Source organism: Dermacentor albipictus, chromosome 8 (assembly GCF_038994185.2).
Source record: "Dermacentor albipictus isolate Rhodes 1998 colony chromosome 8, USDA_Dalb.pri_finalv2, whole genome shotgun sequence".
NCBI classification, from domain to species: Eukaryota; Metazoa; Arthropoda; class Arachnida; order Ixodida; family Ixodidae; genus Dermacentor; species Dermacentor albipictus.
In genome coordinates, this window is record NC_091828.1 from 29434831 (window position 1) to 29455515 (window position 20685).

General features: G+C 46.2%; 1 protein-coding gene across 3 annotated transcripts in view; it reads left to right on the plus strand.

Moving 5' to 3' along the window:
* LOC135914486 (glutathione hydrolase-like YwrD proenzyme) overlaps window positions 1–20685 on the plus strand; it is a 145287-nt gene that overhangs the window by 18157 nt on the left and 106445 nt on the right. The window contains exons 1-2 of one of the 3 annotated variants that reach the window (XM_070523215.1): window positions 5873–6063; window positions 13219–13317. The exons of the other annotated variants lie outside the window; for them this stretch is intronic. The gene's annotated coding sequence lies outside the window, so the exon portion shown is untranslated. Of the gene's footprint in view, window positions 1–5872; window positions 6064–13218; window positions 13318–20685 lie in introns of those variants that run through there. 3 annotated transcript variants of the gene reach the window in all.

Sequence of the window (20685 nt, forward strand, 5' to 3'; positions counted from 1 at the left end):
TGCTTTAGTTCGGCAATGAGGAGAGCTATAGGGGCTTGTTGGTACGGCATATCTTATTTTGTTGTAGCGCAAGCTGAACAAGGACCACAGGCAGGCACATCTGACACACCAAAGCGCAAACGTTTAACACATTTCCCATTCTCGTCACTACATATACACCCTCGAAACGTCATACAGCACGTGCAAAATTTGGGTAAGTATGAAAAAAAAATAAACTGGGAACCACATGTAAGCAGTTTTCTGACTCGCCCATTCACAGGCATGTACACGTTCAACGCAAAGATAATTCAGCTCTTTTGAGGATAACGAAATGGAATGTTCACTGACCCGTGTGTCGCCGAATGTTGATATGTGTCTAGCTTCTATTATCAAGCGCGTCATCATCTCACACCTGCTTCTACTCATTATGACTATTTCATTAAATCTAGGTTTGCATTTGCATCTCTTGCAATGGGTGGTAAGAACGCCGTCAGCGGCCATATTGTTTACTTTGTTGTTGTGTTCTCATAGCCTGTCATTGATGCATCTGCCGATTTGACCAATGTAAGATCGTTCTCACCCGAGAGGAATGCGGTATACCACACCCGCGATGCCATCAATGAATTTGTTTTTATGTTTTTTTTCGCGTGCGGTACGTGCGCTTCTTTCTGGCCTTGTGCTTCTACACAAGCTCATCAAAGTATCAGGCACCGAAAATACAATGTTGATGCCACTCCTTCACGCAATCTTCTTTAATATATGGGAGAATCCTTGTATGTAGTGGATGACAACAACCTTTCTTTGGTTCATGTCAGTGCTTGAACTATGCACCTGCTCCAAAGTGCTTGCTGTGCCTTCTTCTTCACTCGCAGCAGTCCTGCTGCGAGTGACGCAAGCACGTGGCTCGGGTAACCAGCGTAGCTTAAACGCGAGGCTCGCCGTCCGAAGCTATCGTGCATTAGGTGTTGGCATGATTTCTTCAGTGCTTTGCTGAAACAGGTCTTCGCGATTCCCCTCTTCAGAAGCTTTGTATGTGCGGAATGAAATGGTAAAAGTGGCTTACTTGCCTTACTTACTGCTAACTTGCCTTACTGACGTGCCTAGTACTAGGCGGTACTTAAAAGTATACAGGTACTACTTTAAGTTTTTGGTTATTCTGCATGTCTGTGTGTAACGAATGCACACTTCAGTGCATCAGTTTCTGCAGAAAGGGCACTCCTCTTTATTTATTTGTGCATGCAAAAAATGGTTCAGCAGGATTGCTTTCTGAAGATTTGTATAACAAGCAAAAATAATTCTATGTAGGCTGCACGAAGAGAAAGTATGGTTTCTCTAAATATGGTATTTCTTTCATCAAAGAAAGGCAGCTGTCAGTATCCTGTTCCAAAGTGAAAATTGCCCCTACGTGCTCTGCTTCATTTTCTTTTGTTCATGGTCCATTCGGGGACACTCAACTGACAGGCTGCACTTTGGCCATGTCGAATGTGCTGTCACCAGGCCTGAGGTCGATCGACATCCTCACCAAAAGTCGAGTCCAAACTCTATAAACGAGACATTTCATCATTTTGCTATCAGTTTGGTCATCTTGTGTGTTTCACACACGGCCGTCAGTTAACTCTTCCGTCACTTGGATACTGAAAAATATTCCAGCACCACTTTCTGGCAGCCAAGCTGAATACACAATGAATGGAGAACAATAAAGAGGAAACACAGTTGTCACATTACATTGATGAAGTACGGCAGAAATGGAAATTATTTAGTGACACTGTGTCTGTTGGTTTTGAATGCAAGACACGTAAAAACCAGGAACTTGCCGCCACGCCACTTCGAATTTCCCGCGTTTCCTACACCTCGCAACAAGTTTGGCACCGTCCTGTACTCGGGGATAGTAATCGCTTAAAAATAAGATGGACGAGTGTTGGCATACATTAAAAGGATACCTAACCGGGCAATATTTGCGCATATAATGACTCACGCAGCGACGCTATTGTCAAATACCCGCTGATGCATGTGCCAGGGGAGGTGCAGTTTGGGCGAACAATTCAAAAAGGAATGCGAGTTTCTCTGATCTCACACCTGTTAAGCTAAGAGAGAATTTGAGTTTCCTACGAAAATATACTGGACATTTACGCTCCGAATAAAACGTTTGAAATTTTGTTGCGTCACAATGCATACGTAGGAAAATGAGGAATTTGTTTTTATTGTATTCTGCCCAGGCGGCATGTTGCAGTAACCACTCTCATGCAACGAGAGCATGAAAGAGGTACTCGCGGCACGGAAAACATATACATACAGCACCAACGTTACGTCCTTTGGAGCTGGAACGAAGCACCATCAAGCCAGTTAGTTTTCTAACCTTCGTAACGCCATGAACACGACCAAACATCGAACGAAATAACTGTCTGCACTAGAAAATTATTACCGCTTCCATTTATATAGCTATCGCTGCCACAATGCAAGTCAATGGACTAGCTGTCCACACCGCAGGTTAGACTGACAGCAATATATTACGGCACCGTGAAACGATTTCCACACTGGTTTAGTAGCCGCAGTGCGCACTTAGTGCCGCAGTTCTCGGTTGCCGTTCGAAATTCACACCATGATGACGGGTACTGCATCTTTCACATAAAATATTGCACGCTTTGCTCCGGATCTCAATAGGAGGGCGAAACGCATTTGCACGTACACCCGTGAGCAAAAGTATACGAACCACGGGAGCGCTTACCAAACTAGAGTCACTGGAAAAAATTTCAGAGTACCGCATTCGTTTTCCCCGCGCCGCCGACGCGTTCATTGGCCCAACCGTACCATGTGACCTCTAGGGTGCCATGTACCTTCCAAGCTCCGGGCGGGCCGGCTGAGTTAGAGCGCAGGCAGCGCAGGTTCTCTGCGTTTTTTGCGTGTGTGTGTGTGTTTCGATTGTTGCACTCGCATTTGACTGTAAGGACCTCATGCCTGGCTGCTGCGCCTTCGGATGCAGCAACTGAACTGAGTCTGGAAAGACTTTTTTCTGGATTCCAACCGGGAAAAATGACCGAGAGCGTCGTTCTGCATGGTAACACAGAATCGGCCGCGAGAACTTGAAGCCTACAGAAAACACCCGCGTGTGCGAGGTGTAAGTACACCTTGCTTGTGCTTTTCGGCAATTTTTTAGAAGCTATTTAGGCGAAGTGCACGCGGTGTTAGCGATGCTACGAAAATAGGAGTTCATTGCAGGGATCGTTCGCGTCTTGCACGCTCGACGCAGGTACAAGTGCACGCTTTTGTTGCTCAACACACGTGGTTATTCCGTGCTCGTGGCACGCGAAGGCACACTTGTCGCGCGAGAATTCCGCGTCCTCACGTGCACCAGGTACAACATCATTTCTCTGCGCACGTGAGCGCGCTCTCGCGTCGTGTCACTCGACCCATATGGCACTTGTTTTTTGCAGATCGTGACCACCGCAGTCAATGAAAACATGGTCAGTACGAGGCCCTTGATACTACCTTTTTTCGACTTATCCTTTGCTTATTTATACATACGCATTCTGAGCTTGAAACCAATGGCCGGGTGATATTCACAACACATGCTTGAGATTTTGATCTTGTAAGCCGAGCACATGCAATGAACTGAAGTCAGCAAACATATTATGTTTTATGTTGAAATGCTACGGTGCATACTCAAAGAATGTTGTGCTTGATGCATAACAAGAAATACAGAGCGACAGAACACCCAGTAGCCTTAGTTTCACTCTATCACTATGCATGTTACATAAGCCGCTCTAAAAGCACAAGAATTCCATACATCGCCTATGTAACTTAGAAAAAAAGTGCTGCGTCACCAGCGGGCGGTCCTGCTTTTTTTTTACACAGGCAGCAAATCTTGGCAGTCTAAGAAAACAGTCATAAATAAGTTGAGAAGGGTAGCCGCTCATGAACGCACGAGACAGCCGCCTTCATAAATCTCAATGTAGCAAACTCTCGCTCATTATCAGTGTACAGAAGTACATATACGTTGCTGTAATCACGCTAATGGCTCATATTGGCCTTCCACAAGATTTAGTGCGCAAAATGGTCATCGAAGTTGGTTTTTACGCCTGCTGTGCACAGATCGTCTTATGATCACGGCCAAACTTCGGTGCGCACGCGGCAGTCGCAGTGTGTCGTGCGTATACGGTAGACAAAGTCGCCCTGCAGAATCGAGAACGCGTGGTATACGCTTACAAACTAAATTAGATCTATCCGATTTAGCTTGTGAAATTATACAATGAACGTACGTGCCTGTGACACTGTCAGGTGTTAGTTTCGTCCTGCTTGGAAACATTCAATAGAAGCCGACGGCGGTCCACGATGTTCATGCCCAAAAACTGAAGCTTGCCTTATTCCTGCTCGAAGTGGCGAAATGTTTCCTTCGTAGCTCGCTCCGCGGAAGGAAAAAAATGGCTGTGGCTTAGCTTAGGGTAAGCCCAGGATACTACCTTTACTACCTATACTACCTTTATTTTAACGCGACAGCGTTAAGGAGCTCGTGTCGCAGAAAAGCCGATGTCGTTGGCGTCGGTGTCTGCGGCATTGGCCGTGAGCGATAAATCCCAGCAGGCACATCATGAATAAAAAACAACTTGCAAGATGGGCTGGGTGCAAATGGAACCAGGGTTTCCGGAGTGTGAGACATTACCACTGAGCCACGAGTTTTTTTTTCTTTATTTGACTGAGCCACAAGTTCGATGCTTCAAAGCGGTACAAAAGCGCCTCTAGTGAACGCGGTGTTGCCTTAGAAACGAGCTGTTTCTAAGACTCAGGCGTGCATCGCTTGCTCACGCGCACATTTCGTTGTCGCGCCGAACGCTGCGTTGCTCGACGCTCACCGCGTCCGATGCGGGGCGCGTAGTCGCTGCGCCGTAGCCCATTGTCTTACACCACTTGGCGGGTCGACGGGAACGCTGTCGCGTTCCACTCTTGAAGGCGAAGCTTAAGCGTCCGCTTTGCGGCTGTGATGACGTCATATGGTAGCTACGCGGCCGCGCGCGGCGCAGCAAGGAAGAGCGTGGTTGTACGGCTAGTATGCATCCCATAAAAAACGCATGCATAAGCTCCCGATAGCAGCGGTAAGCTGCCGCCCACAATCGTAGCACAGTTCCAGCAGTAAACACGATCGGCGTGCAAAAACAACCACCGGCTGCATTACTTCGCACAACATAACATTTTATTTTCGTTCTTAGCAACCAATATCTCCGGGCACAAAGTATTTGTACTTCAGTAAACACTCAACCCGATGTGTGACCGAAAAAATTGGAGGACGCTTAAGCTTCGCCTTCAAGAGTGGAACGCGACAGCGTTCCCGTCGACCCGCCAAGGGGTATAAGACAATGCGCTATGGCGCAGCGATCACTTATGAGGCGCCCCGCATCGGACTTAGCACCCACCTATCACGCGCGGGGCGTCGAGCAACGCAGCGTTCGGCGCGGCAACGAAACTTGCGCCTGAGCAAACGGAACGAACCAAAGAACTCGGTATCTCGGAGGGGAAACGATCTACGCCAGCCAAACGTCGTGATCAGCACGGGCAGAGAGATCGATAGATAGTAATCTAAAGAAAGGAACGGCGCTTGATTCTGCAACCCGCGTGGGAGCACGGCGAAGCGTCTTCAGGGGAGAGGGAGTCGGGACCGCGACGCGCCCGGCAACGCTTCCAATGCGAGCGCGGCGCGCCTCCTGTCGGGGCAGCGCCGTACATTGAGAGGAGGCGGTCTTCTGTGTTTGCCGCAAGATGGCTCTGCGTGTGCGGTAAGCGCAGAAGAAATGTAGCGGAAACGTACTTCGCTACTCCTGTAACTGCGACTTCTGTAAGTTACATGCTCATAATTACCGATATACATCGCAATATAACTTTCTACGGCACGTTTCTGAGGGAACACCGCCAAAGTCGGTGGTAACGCGCCGGGCGTCCTTGCGGTCGACGCCGAATATCCCGCCGGACAAAAGACCGGCGGCGCCGACGCCAAAGTAGCCGTGGGGCCTTGTGCCTGCAAAGGCACGCAGACGCGAGCATGCAAGAGCCCAACGCTACCGAAGGGTCGGGGAGGTCAGCCGCTGCTCAAGCAAGGTATTTTGTGGACTGCACTTCAATGTGTCGCGCAACAGCTGCTCTGTCCGTCAGCACTTGTAGACGTAACTTAAGTATACCTAGAAGTGCTTCGTGTGATTATATACGGTTTTCTTTTGTGCGTACCTTTCCCGCTTATTAACAATGGATTTGATGAGGGGAATACGAGTTGCTACTATTAATGTACGCGGCCTCGCTTCAAGACGGAGGCAGTACCAGCTCAGCCGACTATGCGTTGAAAATGAACTCGATATTATAGCTATACAAGAGACGAAAGTTGAAAGCGAGGAGCAAACAAACAAAATAGCAACACCTTTCAGAACATATTATAACATATGCACATGTCACGCTATCGGCACGTCTGGTGGATGCGCTGTCTTGGTTCGAAGGGGTATTGGTATAAATGAAGATATTGCTACTGTGAGCGAAAGTGGGCGTTTTATTGTTCTTGATTTTTCTTTTAATGGATCACAATAGAGGATTATATGTGTGTATGCGCCAAATGATATCAATGAAAGATGTCGTTTTTTCTCGAATATAGAAGAGTACCTTCGTTGTGACAAGTACATCATCTTGCTTGGTGACTTTAATTGTGTGTGTCATGCAGAAGACCGTGCTAAACGTAAATACCCGCAGGACAAGAGTGCAGTGATATTGAACACCTTAGTAAATGACTACAACCTAGAAGACGTTGGTCGCCTTGTGGCCAGTACTTTGCAGCCGCAATTTACACACTATCAACGAGATAGCCAAGCACGACTTGACAGAGCTTACATCTCGTTAGATCTTGTGCCTCTATGCGATAACTATGTCGTGAAGCCGGTGTCCTTTAGCGATCACAGTATAGTGTGGTTTGCACTCGGTGCCAAGCCAAAAAAGCCGCGCTTTGATTGGGCACTTTGGAAATTCAACGAAAAATACCTAAGTGATGAAAAATTTATAAACGATGTAAAGCACGAAATTCAAAGCATGTTGAGTAATGAGAGTGCACCTTGGGCAGAAGTATGGGAAGACTTTAAGGTTCGCGTTAAAATGGTTGCGATTGAAGTAGGAACTGTTAGAAGACACAATGAAAAAATGAAAGAAAAGGAGCTCCAGAAGGAACTAAATTTTCTGATTTTTATGGACAGTGCGGAGCCTGGAAAATTTAGTGATGAAATCAGAACAGTTAAAAACGCGATGGAAGCTATTGACACGGAAAAATTTAGAGCAGCAGTTATTCGGGCACGGATGGAAAGACTGCGGGTTGATGGAACGCCGAACAAATGCGCCATTGCCGATGAAAAGAGGTACGCAAGGAAAAATGAAATAAGACAGATTAATTATCGGGATGAGGTTACTTCCGACTCGAGTATGATTGAACAGGCCTTTACTGAACACTACCGCAAGTTGTTCGGCGTCCCAATCCACGTGGGTGCTGAATTTGAAGCAAGTTTCGTGAATTTTATGCCGCGCGTTCATGACGACGTAAAGGCCAGTCTCGAGGAACCGATAAGCGTCCGATAAATAGAACACGCGATCGAAGAACTTCCTGCAGGCAAATCACCAGGTCCCGATGGCTTAGGAGCCGCCTTTTATAAGGCATTTGCCCCTGGGCTTGCTCAAGTGTTGGAGCATGTATACTCTGAGGCACATAAATATAAGCGATTGCCACCGTCTTTCAGAAGTGCACACATGGTTTTAATACCGAAAACAGATGACCACAAGGCGCTTTTATCGGTTGGGGCATACAGGCCAATTAGCCTTACAAATACCGATTATAAAATACTCATGAAGGTATTGGCAAAGAGGCTTCAAACAGTCATTACAAATCTTGTCGGTCCGCATCAAACTTGCGGCATAAAAGGCCGCACTATTACTACAAACAGCCACGTAGCGCGAAGCGTTCTAGAGTGTTGCGACGTCTTCGCTAGACGCGTCGCTTTGTTGCAACTCGACCTGGCGAAAGCCTTCGACCGTGTGTCCCACGATGCTCTTCTTCTTGTTTTGGAATATGTTAACGTAGGGAAAGTAATCTTAGATGGCGTCAAAATGGCCTACGACCAATGCACGACACAGATTATAATTAATAAGTCCCTCAGCGAGAAGCTGTCACTCAGATCTTCCCTTAGACAAGGGTGTCCACTAAGTCCATTGCTTTTTGCATTGTACCTCGAGCCTTTCTGTTTAGCAGTGATACGCAATGACAACGTCCGAGGATTTCGACTACAGCTTTCTGAAGTCAAGGTACTGGCATACGCTGGTGACATCGCAGTCTTCTGCGAGGATCGTGATAGCGTACTTGAAGCTGTACGTCTTGTAAAGAAGTACTGTGAACAATCTGGATCCCAGATCAATTGGCAAAAAAGCAACGGTATATGGCACGGTCATTGGGACATTATACCAGCTCACTTTGCAAACATCCGGTGGTCAACAACGCCAACTAAGTACTTGGGTGTGCCACTCGAGCACTATAATGATACCGCACAGTACAGGTCCGATGAAGCTGATAGAATGAGTGAAAAATCAAAGGGTTGGCTTGGCCCAGATTTGTCAATGTTTGGACGTGCTACTGTGTGCAATCTCTTTTTAGTAGCGAAAGTGTGGTATATTATGCAAGTGTTATCAATGTGTCGTTCAAGTGTGCAAAAACTGCACCGTGTTTTTGCCGTATTCATATGGGCTTCCAGTTGGGAGAGGATAAGCAGAACCAATTTGTTTCGTTCAGCTCGAAGTGGTGGGCTAGGTCTGTCGCATTTGTTTATTAGACAAATTGTGTCGCGTTTTCTTTTTTTTCGGGATCAGAGAAATGATTTTCTACGCACAGTAATTCAAGTTCGTTTGGGAAAAACACTGCCGCAATATGTTGTAACGACTAGTGATGTGAAGGGAGGAAGTATTAGGGGATATCTGCGCGAAGTGGTTGATTCACTTCGTATGTTGCGTGTGCGGTTTTCCATGGAATATCTATGCTCTGTGACAAGAAAAACACTGTATAAAGACTTAGTTGATACAATGTTGCCAATACCATTGTACAGGTCTGTAAACTGGGGAGGCCAAGGAGATGATGTACTGAAACGGGTGAAAAAAATGCCAGTTAGACCCTCTCAAAAAACGTTTTTCTTTAAGCTACACACAAACACGCTACCCGTAAAAACATGGTTAGACGAAAAAGGAATATATGTGCCATGGACAGTAAACTGCTTACTTTGTAAAAAGCCAGAGACCATTGAACACGTTTTCATCGATTGCTGGGATCCAATATTTCATTGGGATGTCTTACAACGTACACTTAAAAAATAACTACCGATTACACCTCTTGGTATTCGATATTTGCCAACCGATAACGAAGGAGGAGTTCCGTACGATATGTTTATGCTCCTTGGCCTCCACAGTCTGTGGAAAACGAGAATGGCAGTGCGACACTCGGATGTCGATACCCGTCCGGCGAGAATAAACTTCATCGAAAGTGTCGCGTATATTCGGGAAATATATCGTGCCCAGAGTGAGCCTCCCGAATGGGTGGCTATTCTTGATGAACTGATCAAGCTGAAGCGATTTTAATATATAATGTTAGCCAAAGTATGGTTGACATGTTTTAGCGTTTGAATGTGTTATTGGTTTGTGCTGCAAACAGGCAATAAAGAAAAATAAAGCTCGTGGCTGAGTGGTAGCGTCTCCGTCTCACACTCCGGAGACCCTGGTTAGATTCCCACCGAGCCAATCTTGGAAGTTGCTTTTTATTTATGAAGCGCCTGTCGTGATTTATCACTCACGGTCAACGCCGCGGACGCCGACGCCGACACCCGACACCGAAGCCGACGACACCGGCTTTTCTGCGACACGAGCTCCTTAACGCTAACGCGTTAAAATAGGACGACGCTTAAGCTTCGCCTTCAAGAGTGGAACGCGACCGCGTTCCCGTCGACCCGCCAAGGGGTGTAAGACAATGGCCTACGGCGCAGCGACTACGCGCCCCGCATCGGACGCGGTGAGCGTCGAGCAACGCAGCGTTCGGCGCGGCAACGAAAGGTGCGCCTCAGCAAGCGACGCACGCCTGAGCCTTAGAAACAGCTCGTTTCTAAGGCAACACCACATTCACTAGACGCGCTTTTGTACCGCATTGAAGCATCGAACTCGTGGCAGAAATAACTTATCAAGGGGAAGTCACTAGTGATGTTGGAATGCATGCTTTTGAGCCTTATTATGAAAGTTTGATGGGGGAAAAAGACATGTGATACAGAAAGGTATGGAACTCACTTTTTGCCATTAATGCCAACATTATTAGACGAGGTCCGCGAAGCGCTCGACAGACCAATAAGCCTTTCAGAAGTTGAGGATGCGATTGATGAACTTAGTCCCGGCAAGTCACCGGGGCCTGATGGATTGGGAGGGGTTTTCTATAAGTGATTTAATAGTGAAATGACTGTGGCATTACATCGCGTGATAAGGGAGATGTACGATAATAACGAAGCACCTCCTTCTTTTCGGACATCGCACGTTATTTTAATTTCTAAAGCAAAAGATCCTGCGCGACTTATGGCGGTTGAAGCCTACAGACCAATAAGCTTGATGAATACGGACTACAAAGTTTACACTAAAGTACTGGTGCGACGATTGCAGACCGTTATAAAAGAATTTGTGGGCCCCCATCAGACATGCGGTATAAAAGGCAGATCGATCTTTTCGAATATACATACTGCAAGGACCATACTGGAATGCTGCGCTGAAAGACAAGACAGAGTCGCTATGATACAAATTGACCTTGAAAAGGCTTTTGACAAAGTCGTCCATGATGTCATATTTTTGCTCTTAGAACATGTTAAAGCCGGTGCAGTGATAACAGATGGAGTAAGAATGGTGTTCAAAGATTGCACTGCAAAATTAGTACTTAATAGGAAATTAGGCGCCAGCATAAAAGTGGAGTCATCAGTAAAACAAGGATGCTGTTTGTCACCTCTTTTATTTGCCTTGTATTTGGAGCCTTTCTGTTTGAAAATAATTAAAAGCCAATCTATTCGTGGGTTTATCTACGCAGGAATGGGACTAGAGTTCTGGCTTATGCAGATGACGTGGCAATTTTCTGCCTTGATACAGAAAGCGTGAATAACACTATGAAAGAGGTTGTTTCTTTTTGCGCCGCAACTGGAAGTGTTGTCAGCTGGACTAAGTGCCTAGGTTTATGGCACGGCAGATGGACACAGGTACCCGAGTATTTTTGTAATATGAACTGGAGCGTTACCCCTGGAAAATATCTTGGGGTGCCATTACAACATTATCGTGACAGTACCGCGTATTGGATCGAAGAAGTAAAAAGGCTTAAAGATCAGACAGAAAAGTGGGGCGGGCATAATTTTTCGATGTTTTCAAGAGCTAGTGTTTGCAATTTGTTTTTAGTTACAAAGGTGTATTATGTACTACAAGTGTTATGCATGGCAAGGATTTTGGTGCAGAAACTTCACAGAGTGTTTGCGGTATATATATGGGGATCCACTTGGGAGAGAACTAGCCGGTGTAACTAGTTTCATTCGGTGAAGAATGGAGGACTAGGATTAGCACATTTGTTTTTGAAACAGATTGTTAGTAGGTTCTTTTTCTTAAGGGACCAAAGTGATATATTTCTGCGTACTGTTACTCAAGTGAGATTGAGTTCTTCTTTGCCTGAGTGGGTTGTCTCATCAACAAATGAACGCACTCGAACACCAATTGGCTTTCTGAGGGAAGTTATGTCCTTTTCTTTATTGAAAGCGCATTTTTCGAATGAAGTTTTGACTTCAGTGACGCGTAAGAAACTTTATAGTGATCTGGTTGATGTTTTCTTGCCGCATCCTGTTTACCGTATGATGTGTAACTTAGGACCTGAACGCAATGTGCTGAAACGCCTTAGAAAAATGCCGGTTAGATCTTCAGCGAAAACCTTCTTTTTTCAATTGCATTCGGGCACCCTCCTTGTGAAGCCATGACTGCAAAGCAAGGGCTTCTTTGTTCGATAGTCTGTTAACTGCATCATATGTAAGAAACCTGAAACTATTGACCACATCTTCTTGGATTGCCATGACTCAGTTTTCTTGTGGGAAGTTCTCAAACGGACTCTGAAGCAAGACCTGCCGTTAAGTCCTTTCGGTATTCGGTTCTTACCGTGTGCAGACACAGGGGGAGTGCCGGCTGACTTGATGATGCTTTTGTGTATGAGAAGCGTGTGGAAAACGCGTATGGATGTCAGGAATGCCCGCGTAGATGAAAGGTCTGCGAGGGAACACCTAAATGAAAGTCTTAGGTACACGCGTGATGTCCTCAAGCACATGATTGAACCGCCAGAGTGGTTTCTGGAGCTTGACACTTTGGTGTCTGTGATATCCTCTTTGAGTGCCTTTTAAATGTGTACAGTCTGTGGAAGTGATGTAATAATAATTTTCTGCACCAAGTGACCTACTTTGTACGCGTTTGAGTGGTGTTGAAATCAAGGTAATAAAAAAAACTCTCGGCTGAGTGGTAGCATCTCCGTCTCACACTCCGGAGACCCTGGTTCGATTCCCACCCAGCCCATCTTGCAAGTTGTTTTTTATTCATGAAGTGCCTGCTGGGATTTATCGCTCACGGCCAACGCCGCCGATGCCGACACCGACGACACCGGCTTTTCTGCGACACGAGCTCCTTAACGCTGTCGCGTTATTATCAAGCTCTTCGAACACGGCGGCCTTCTCGCGACGCAGTCGGCTTGGAAGCTATATGGCGGTGGCCTCTAAGTGTTGCCAGTCAAATCCCGACCTTTGCGGTACTCTGAAATTTTTCCAATGGCTCTATGCCAAACTGCATCGACGCGCCGTCTACCGACGCGGTACCTGCTGTCGAGAGGGCCGCTAGAGCAGCGGTGCGCATGCGCGTCCCATCATATCTGCTGGCCTGACATGTAGCTTTGGCTGACGTGGTTATGGTGCTCGTAGACTAAACGTCCACAGAGCGTCGTTTTCTCTGCTCCCATGCATTTGGGAGGTCGTTTTACGCCGCGGCTGCGGCTGGGCTGGTACGCACGTCCACCGCGCTTCGCTTCCATTCCTTCTTTGGGCGGGTTATTGCGCGCCGCACTGCCTTCTCTGACGCCTTTAGTTGACTCGCGCAAAATGGCTTTCTGCGGCGTTGTATTACCTCTAACTGTTCCAATGTTTGCTGCCGCAGGTAGAAGCAAGGCTTTGCAATCGGTGTCCGCCGTCGCATTCACAAGTACAACTGAGACGCAGGCGCTACTATCCTCCGGAAGCAGCAGGATGCTAAAAGGTGAAATTAGCAGCAACGTGCGGCCTTTATTTCTTGAAACCATTCAACAAGGCTTTAACTAGAAATGCACGTTAGGGTGTCATTAGAGGCAGCTGCGGCAACACTGACACGTGCGCGAGAATATAAAATCAGGTGCAGCTGTGCGCTGCATGCTACCATGAAGTTCCAATTACAGTTGCCGCTTTGCGAGCGTACATTCGAAGGTAAAAGACTGCATCTACAAGTCATAGTGAGCGTTCCAAAAGCGCCGAGAATGTGCTAACTTCTGGTGGAGCTCAAAACACACCCAGAATAATGTTGCTTCTATGCCACAGGCCAGCTTCAGATTCGTGCACTTTCACCGCAAGACGAAACTACATGAAACAAACAGGGCACATTCGAAAAAAAGTCAACTTCAACGCGCTAAAATCCACGCAGAGCATGAACACATACACTTTTACGAAGCGGAAGTTGTCAACCAGGCTCAAAAGAAGACGTTCTGAGGTGTGGCACTTACTTGACGAAACCGTGCGTTATTTGCCACTTCCTCGAAGTCAACCCGCCCGATACACTGAATTCACTTTTTTTTTGCGTTGTGCCCGCCGGATGGCAAAGCAAAAAGCTTTTTGCCCTCACTGTGTCTGTTGCGGCAACCGAAGGCGCAGCAGCACGGCATCTCAATTAAGTTCTCGGCCCTAACACATTCTATTACGCTAACACACTCTGTCAGTCTTGCTGCCGTACTTTCGTCGCGCAGGCCCAACAACGGAGGTCGGAGCGCGCTGAAAAGAAGAAAAAAATATACAGAAGCGCGGCGCCGGCTCCGCTGTGTTAGGAAAAAAATATACAAAAGCGCGGCGCCTGCTTCCATGTGACAAAGATTGGCCAATGGGGGAGCGGAGGAGGCTGGGGAGACAGGAGGCGTAGAGGAGGAAGCACCAGGGTGAGCGGGGTGGCGGAGATATAAGAATGGCGCTACTTTTGAAAAATTGAGGGGTTTTAGTTTGGTACGCGCTCCCGTGGCCTGCATACTTTTGCTTCCGAGGATGGGGCACACCGTCATAGCACCCGTACGGCCGCTTCACTTGGCCGTGAGGCACTTCTATGAAACATTTCACATGCTACATGTCTCACACCGATTGTGCGAACTCGAGAAAATGATGCAGGACGCATTGCGACAGCGTGCAGATGTGCAATGCGGGCTGCAATGGTCACGAGGCGCCCGACCAATCACAGGCGGAAACGAGACGCGCCAGCTGCGTGCGCGGACTTGCAAATACATATATATATATATATATATATATATATATATATATATATATATATATATATATATATATATATATATATATATATATATATATATATATATATATATAGGCACGAGAAGATGGCGGCTCTCGTTGCGGGGACGAAGCAGCGGCGTTGCGGAACAGTGCGGATGAATGTTGCCAGCTCTAGGCTCTGACGTTATGCCGGCGGTGGTGGCTTTAGTGGCGTCTGTTGGTGTCTGTTTGTGTTGGTGTCTTTAGTGGCGTGTGTTGCGTCTGTCTAATTCTTTATTCCTTTTCCACAAACAGTATGATTCCGATCAGTGGTTTGTTAACATTGTTTTATTGTGTCGCTTGGCATTATTTTTTTGTCTTTTCATGCGATTAAGTGCTCAATTACAGCCTCCTAGATTTGCGCGCGCCAGCTTCGCTAGCAAATCTCAGAGGCCATAAGACAACGCGATAGGAAACGTCGTTGTTAGCGTTCCATCGACGTTTCTGCAACTGGGATAGAGGCGTGGTGTCCCTTTTCCTGGCGGCGGGGAGGGGACGACCAAGACGGCATCGCTCCGCGGGGGTGAGGGAGTAGGTTGGTGTTGGTTGTTATCGCGAAATTTGCGAGCTCTGTGACTTTTTTTATTACGTAAGCATTTCTATACTTACCCATCAGGAAAACCCATCCGTCCGCGCTATGCAATTCTCGCGGTCACTTTCAAGGTAAGTGTACGCGCGTGTGTTTTCAAAGTGAAGTAAATGGCGAGAACACTACGCATGAGGTTTTCAGCAGTGGGTGCACTCTGTCCGAATTGCAGTTCGCACGCAATATTTGGTTCGCGCGGCCATGTCGCAAGCAGACGCTGCCTCAGAACGGTTGATAATGGTTGAACGCGGAACGCGGAACGCGGAAGCGCTAAAGAGCGATAACGGCTCAAAATGAACGGAACTTCATCAGCGCACTTGGCACCTCCGCCTCCAATTCTCTGCTTGCTTTATTCACTTTGCGCCGCTGACCACAGCAGCTCGTGTCTCTGCAGCGCTGTTGCTTATACTCGTCGGATCAAGTGTCATAACTCTGATGACAACATCGGACTACGTGTAGATGTGCAAGTGTCACAATGCTTAAGCATACTTAGATAACTCCCAGAGGAGTTTCTGTGGAATCCGTTTTATCGGAAAGGTGCAGTCGGTGGTGATCGAGAGCTAACCATGCATGTAAGAGAGGTGCGAAGCTTTTCTTTTGATGAGATTCTTGCCGAGCTCCCAAAGACTTGCTCAAGATAAGACTTGCTGATATATGTATGTAGTTATCTTGTTTTTTGTCGCATGCCCTCGAACTGCCACGAATCCTATCGTGTAATGACACTAGAGCAGTATTCACGTCCAAAAGGAAATGCAGCCCGGTAATTCGGCTGCCTAAGATTTGCGGCCCGGAGGCAGCTCCCCTCCCCCGCTTCTTTTGACAAGTTAGGGGGAGGGGTCTAGGGCAACGCTACACTGCTTCCCCAGAGTGGCGTAGCAAGAAAAGTTTTCCTGTGAAGGAGAGGGGGGAGGCGAGGTCCCAATTGACCGTGGAGGTGGAAGGATCTGGGCAAGTGCCGTAGTAGAAAAAATGTTACTGTAGTAAACGTTAAAGGGAACCTGAGGAGTCTGTCGAATTCAATAAGACGCTCATATACGGATGCGGGAACCTTATAAACCATGTAGGTAAAATTTGGTGTTTTTTTTCAATTAGGAGCGACGTAATCGTCGGTTGAAATCGCGCTGTAGCTCCGCCCCCGGTCGAATGCCGCGCGCTGCTGCTGACGCTGACGATGCGAGCGGAGACTGGAAACCGCGGTGTTGTGACGTCAACTCTAGTGTTTCGTTCCTTCGCAGCGTCCGCGACCGTGCCTGACCGCACTTGTTTCTGCGTGCGTGCCATCGTAATCTGCTTCGATCGACCCTGCCTTCCTTTATTGGTGCGTCTGCGTGTATGTAGAGTGGTAGTCAACGTGCGTGGTAGTCAACGTGAGTGGTAATCAACGTGAGTGGTAGTCACTGTGGTAGTCAACAGATGAAGGTCACTACACGTACTGCATGAACCGGGAAGCTTTTCACGCGATTAAACCGTCTTTGTAGATTGCCGACAGCTTTGGACAGCGCACAAATGCCGATGATCGCATCCCCGCTTACGTTCCACGAGGAGGCATGAAGGAACACAACACTACAGTTGTTTGACCAGAAACGAGCTCACTAGATTGGCCAAAGATCGGCGAGATCACTAGATCACTTTGCAAAAAACATACTTACCAAAGAGCATTTCCAACACGAGGAGATCCCAAGACTTTGCTTTCGTTCGCGTCAAAAGCACTGCTCGCACCAGCATCGTTTGCTTCTTCGAGAGGCCGGCTCTTCGCAATCGGCTCGTACATGTAGGGAGTAACGCCGAACTCCTCAGAAAAACGCAGTCTCTCTAAATTTTCAATTACCGTCTCATAAAAACAGCAACAAACTACCTGGCACCGCGCTTCATGTGTAGCGGCAGCGGTCGGTTACTAGAGTTGACGTCACGTGGCGCCCGACCAATCACACGCGGAAACAAGACGCGCGAGCTGGGCGTGTCCGCTGCAGCACTTTTCGTCGAAATAAAATATATTTGCGCTTTCTTTCGCTCAATTTCGATACGATATTCGAATTCGGAGGGTTGAAAACCTTTATGTACAGATGTTCACTCATTTTTTTCTGGAAAACCTTTCAGCTTCTCTTTAAAAGTGCTTGGCGTGACCCCCATGGCTACTCCCCCCCCCCTCCCGCAATCGACGCAATCTAGCTATCAGAATGTGCCCGGAACGCATGCATGACATAACATGAATTACATCCCACGAAGGTGGCATGGATGTCGTGACGAAATCATCATCAACCTATTTTGATGTCCATCGCAGGACGAAAGCTTCTCCAACGATCTCCAATACCCGTCTTGTGCTAACAGGTTCCATGTGTCTCCAAATTTTCTAATTCCATCACGCCCGCCTTATTCTCTGCCATCCTCGACTGTGCTTCCCTTCCCTTAGGACCTATTCGGCAACTCCAATAGACCAGGGATCCTCTCCCTTACGCATTGCATGGTTTGCCCAGCATTACTTTTTCCTGCTAATGTCAACCTGAATATCAGCTATACCCGTTCGCTCTCTAATCCACATCGCTGTCTTCCTGTCTATTATCGTCATGCCTAACATTTTTCAATGTATCGCCCGTTGCGCGGTCCTCCACGTCTTCCCAGGCTTCTTTGGTAACCTCCAAGTTTTGGCACCATATGCTAGTAACGGCGGTAGAAAGTAATCAATTGCAGCAAGCTCCATGATCACGATTTAGTAATGCCTGCCGTAACCTCTTCTACGAATCTTTTATTTTTTTTTAATTTCCTTGATTAGAGGCCCCTGCGAATAACTCCTCAATCAACAAATTTCTGCGCAGGTTCTAGGCGCTCACTGCCGATCATGACATTTCGTTCTCTCGCCAGGCCAGGCTTTTCTCTTCTGCATACTAACCTTCAATCATACACTTCCTTCGCTGAGGTCCTCAAACGTTTGTTGCAAATAGTCTGCAGCGTTGCTGAGTATGCCAATGTCATGTACAAATCGTAAGTTGGTGAGCTACCAACCGTTAGCCCTCATGCCTAACCATTCCCAGTCTAACTTCTTGCACACCTCTAAGCATTCAGTAATACCATTGTAAAGATTCTGCCATTGATCATGCGAAGCCTTTTGCAGATATCTGGCTATGCAAAGCCGGCGCGTTAGTGCCATCCGTTCGAAGTCAATATTCGTGGGAAACTTCATTTTTGACCGCTGTTCAGAGTCAGTGCGCTGCTGCTTAGATGCCCCAATCTAATCATTCCAGCTACCTGATTCAAGTGCAGCTACATAGCACGCGTTTCTTGTATAGCCAATATCAAAATGTAAACGGCAAATGTTCATTTATCATATACTGTAAGCTTGTTCACTTACTCCCGTAAAATTAGAGTGTGAATTAGAAAGATTGGGGTGTTCCAAGGGGGCTTTCTTATTGAACACACTTTTTCGTTAAAAAGGGTGTTGAGAGATAAATACGACCGCATTACACCCATAAGTGTGTGAAAATGTTAACAGTGTACGTGGGGTTGTGGTATAAAAACAGGCAAGCATCGGCATGCATTCAGGAACTCCACCAATTCTCCTGGCTGCTCATCAATATGATGATGATGATCATCATCATCGTCGTAGTTGTCTTTATCGTCATCGTCAGCAGCAGCATACAGCAGTAAGCAACAGCAGTACACACTAAACATTTTAACATCCTTAAGGGCGTAAACCAGTTTGTCGCCAAACACCCTAAGGTTGCTGTTGCCTACACCCTACAGTTGGGGTGCAATTATTGCACCCTAGAGGAAGGGTGTCCAGCAAAATAAATTTAGGGTGAAGGGTGCTAGCCCACATTAACACCCATATAAGAGGGGCTTGGAAGGGTGTACACCCTTTTATTTCTGGTGTGCATGGAAGGGAGGTTCCACAATACACGCCTTCAATTACTATTATGTACAGCAATCCAAGCGTAACTCTTGTGTGTGCCAGAAGGTTCAAGTTCGGCTATCAAACGCACCATCCAACAGCTGGCCTTGAAGCTTCGATGGGCATACGCAAAACCTATACGTGTGGATCACATTACGTAGTGGTTCATGATGTATAAGCAAAACCCATCTTCGCTGCACAAATACAGCCTAGCAAATTTGACACGTTTGAGCATGTATATCAACACCAAAAGTTATCACGATTTCCAGATCCATACAACATCCAACACAGACTGGTAAAACATGCTGCATTTTCACAAAAAATATAAATGTATTTATTGCATGCTACAATACAGAGAAGATATACATAAATCGCATGACATCTAAACATGCACAATCACCAAACACATTGTTGAGTACAAGAACATGTACATTTCCCACAAACGTAATTAAAAATATATGTATTGATCAAATCTGCTCTTAATATAGAGACGAAATTATGTGTAAATGAGTTTATCGCCAGACGAACACCCTAAGGGTGCTGCACTGAAAGAGCCTGAGTTGACCTCAGTGTTTTGTGCAACATAAAGTGAAATTTTCACTATTAGGCTCCAACGGACGAAAATTCAAGTTTTGATGCGTTAAAAAACGATATTGCAAAGGCCAATTAAGGAAGTAAATGAAATGCTGAGCAAACACACAACAAACACACCTGTTATTTTGTACACCAATGTCATGGCAAAGCATCATGAAAAGTTTGGAAAGTCGATGTAAGGCATAACTGGCCGACATTTTTGAGATCGGAACAATATTTTCCAAGCATAGGCGGGCTTTAAATGAGGTTTAAGCCAAGAGCATTATTGCTAATTTTCTCTTTCCAACAAGATTGCTTGAGTACAAAAAATATGTAGAATTTTTAATGCCTAAACAGTTTTCTTTCTTTAGTTAAACTAGAGTTATCTGGGCCAAAAGTGCTGTGTAGCAGATTTTCTAATTACAAAGCCGGTTTCTTTCAATTTCTGTTTGGTAACCCGAAGGCACTGGCCTGTTATACAATATGTAGTTTGAAAATGCGTCCTTTGTTACTAAAAACAAAAGACTGATATTTGCCATATTTACTACTGTTAGGGTGCAAAATGCAGTATCAATGGAGGTCTGATAAAAACAAACCACTGTTTATTAAATTATTCTGCTGAGCACAAAAGGTGGAGTGTTCTGAAATCCATTGTAAATTTCCAAATTATTTGCACTTTGATGCGGTATTGCAAGATAGGGCTTGCTGTAGCACATGAGTATGCAAATGAGCCAATATGGTTTATTAAATCAGCCATACTCTAGTTACTAAAAACACAGACACAGGCAGTCATACATAAGTTCAAGTTAAATATCCCACTGTTAAGATTCGCCAGCAAGAAATGGTTGTATCAAACAGTATAAATATACTGAACAATGTATATTCACTGATTGAAAATGAAAAATATATAGTACACAATTCAGCTGCAAAAATGCAATTTATGCACCAAGTGGCATTTAGCTTTCAAAAAGAAAAAAATACTGTTCACGTTTAACCGTGGGGTGCAGGGACTCCATTCT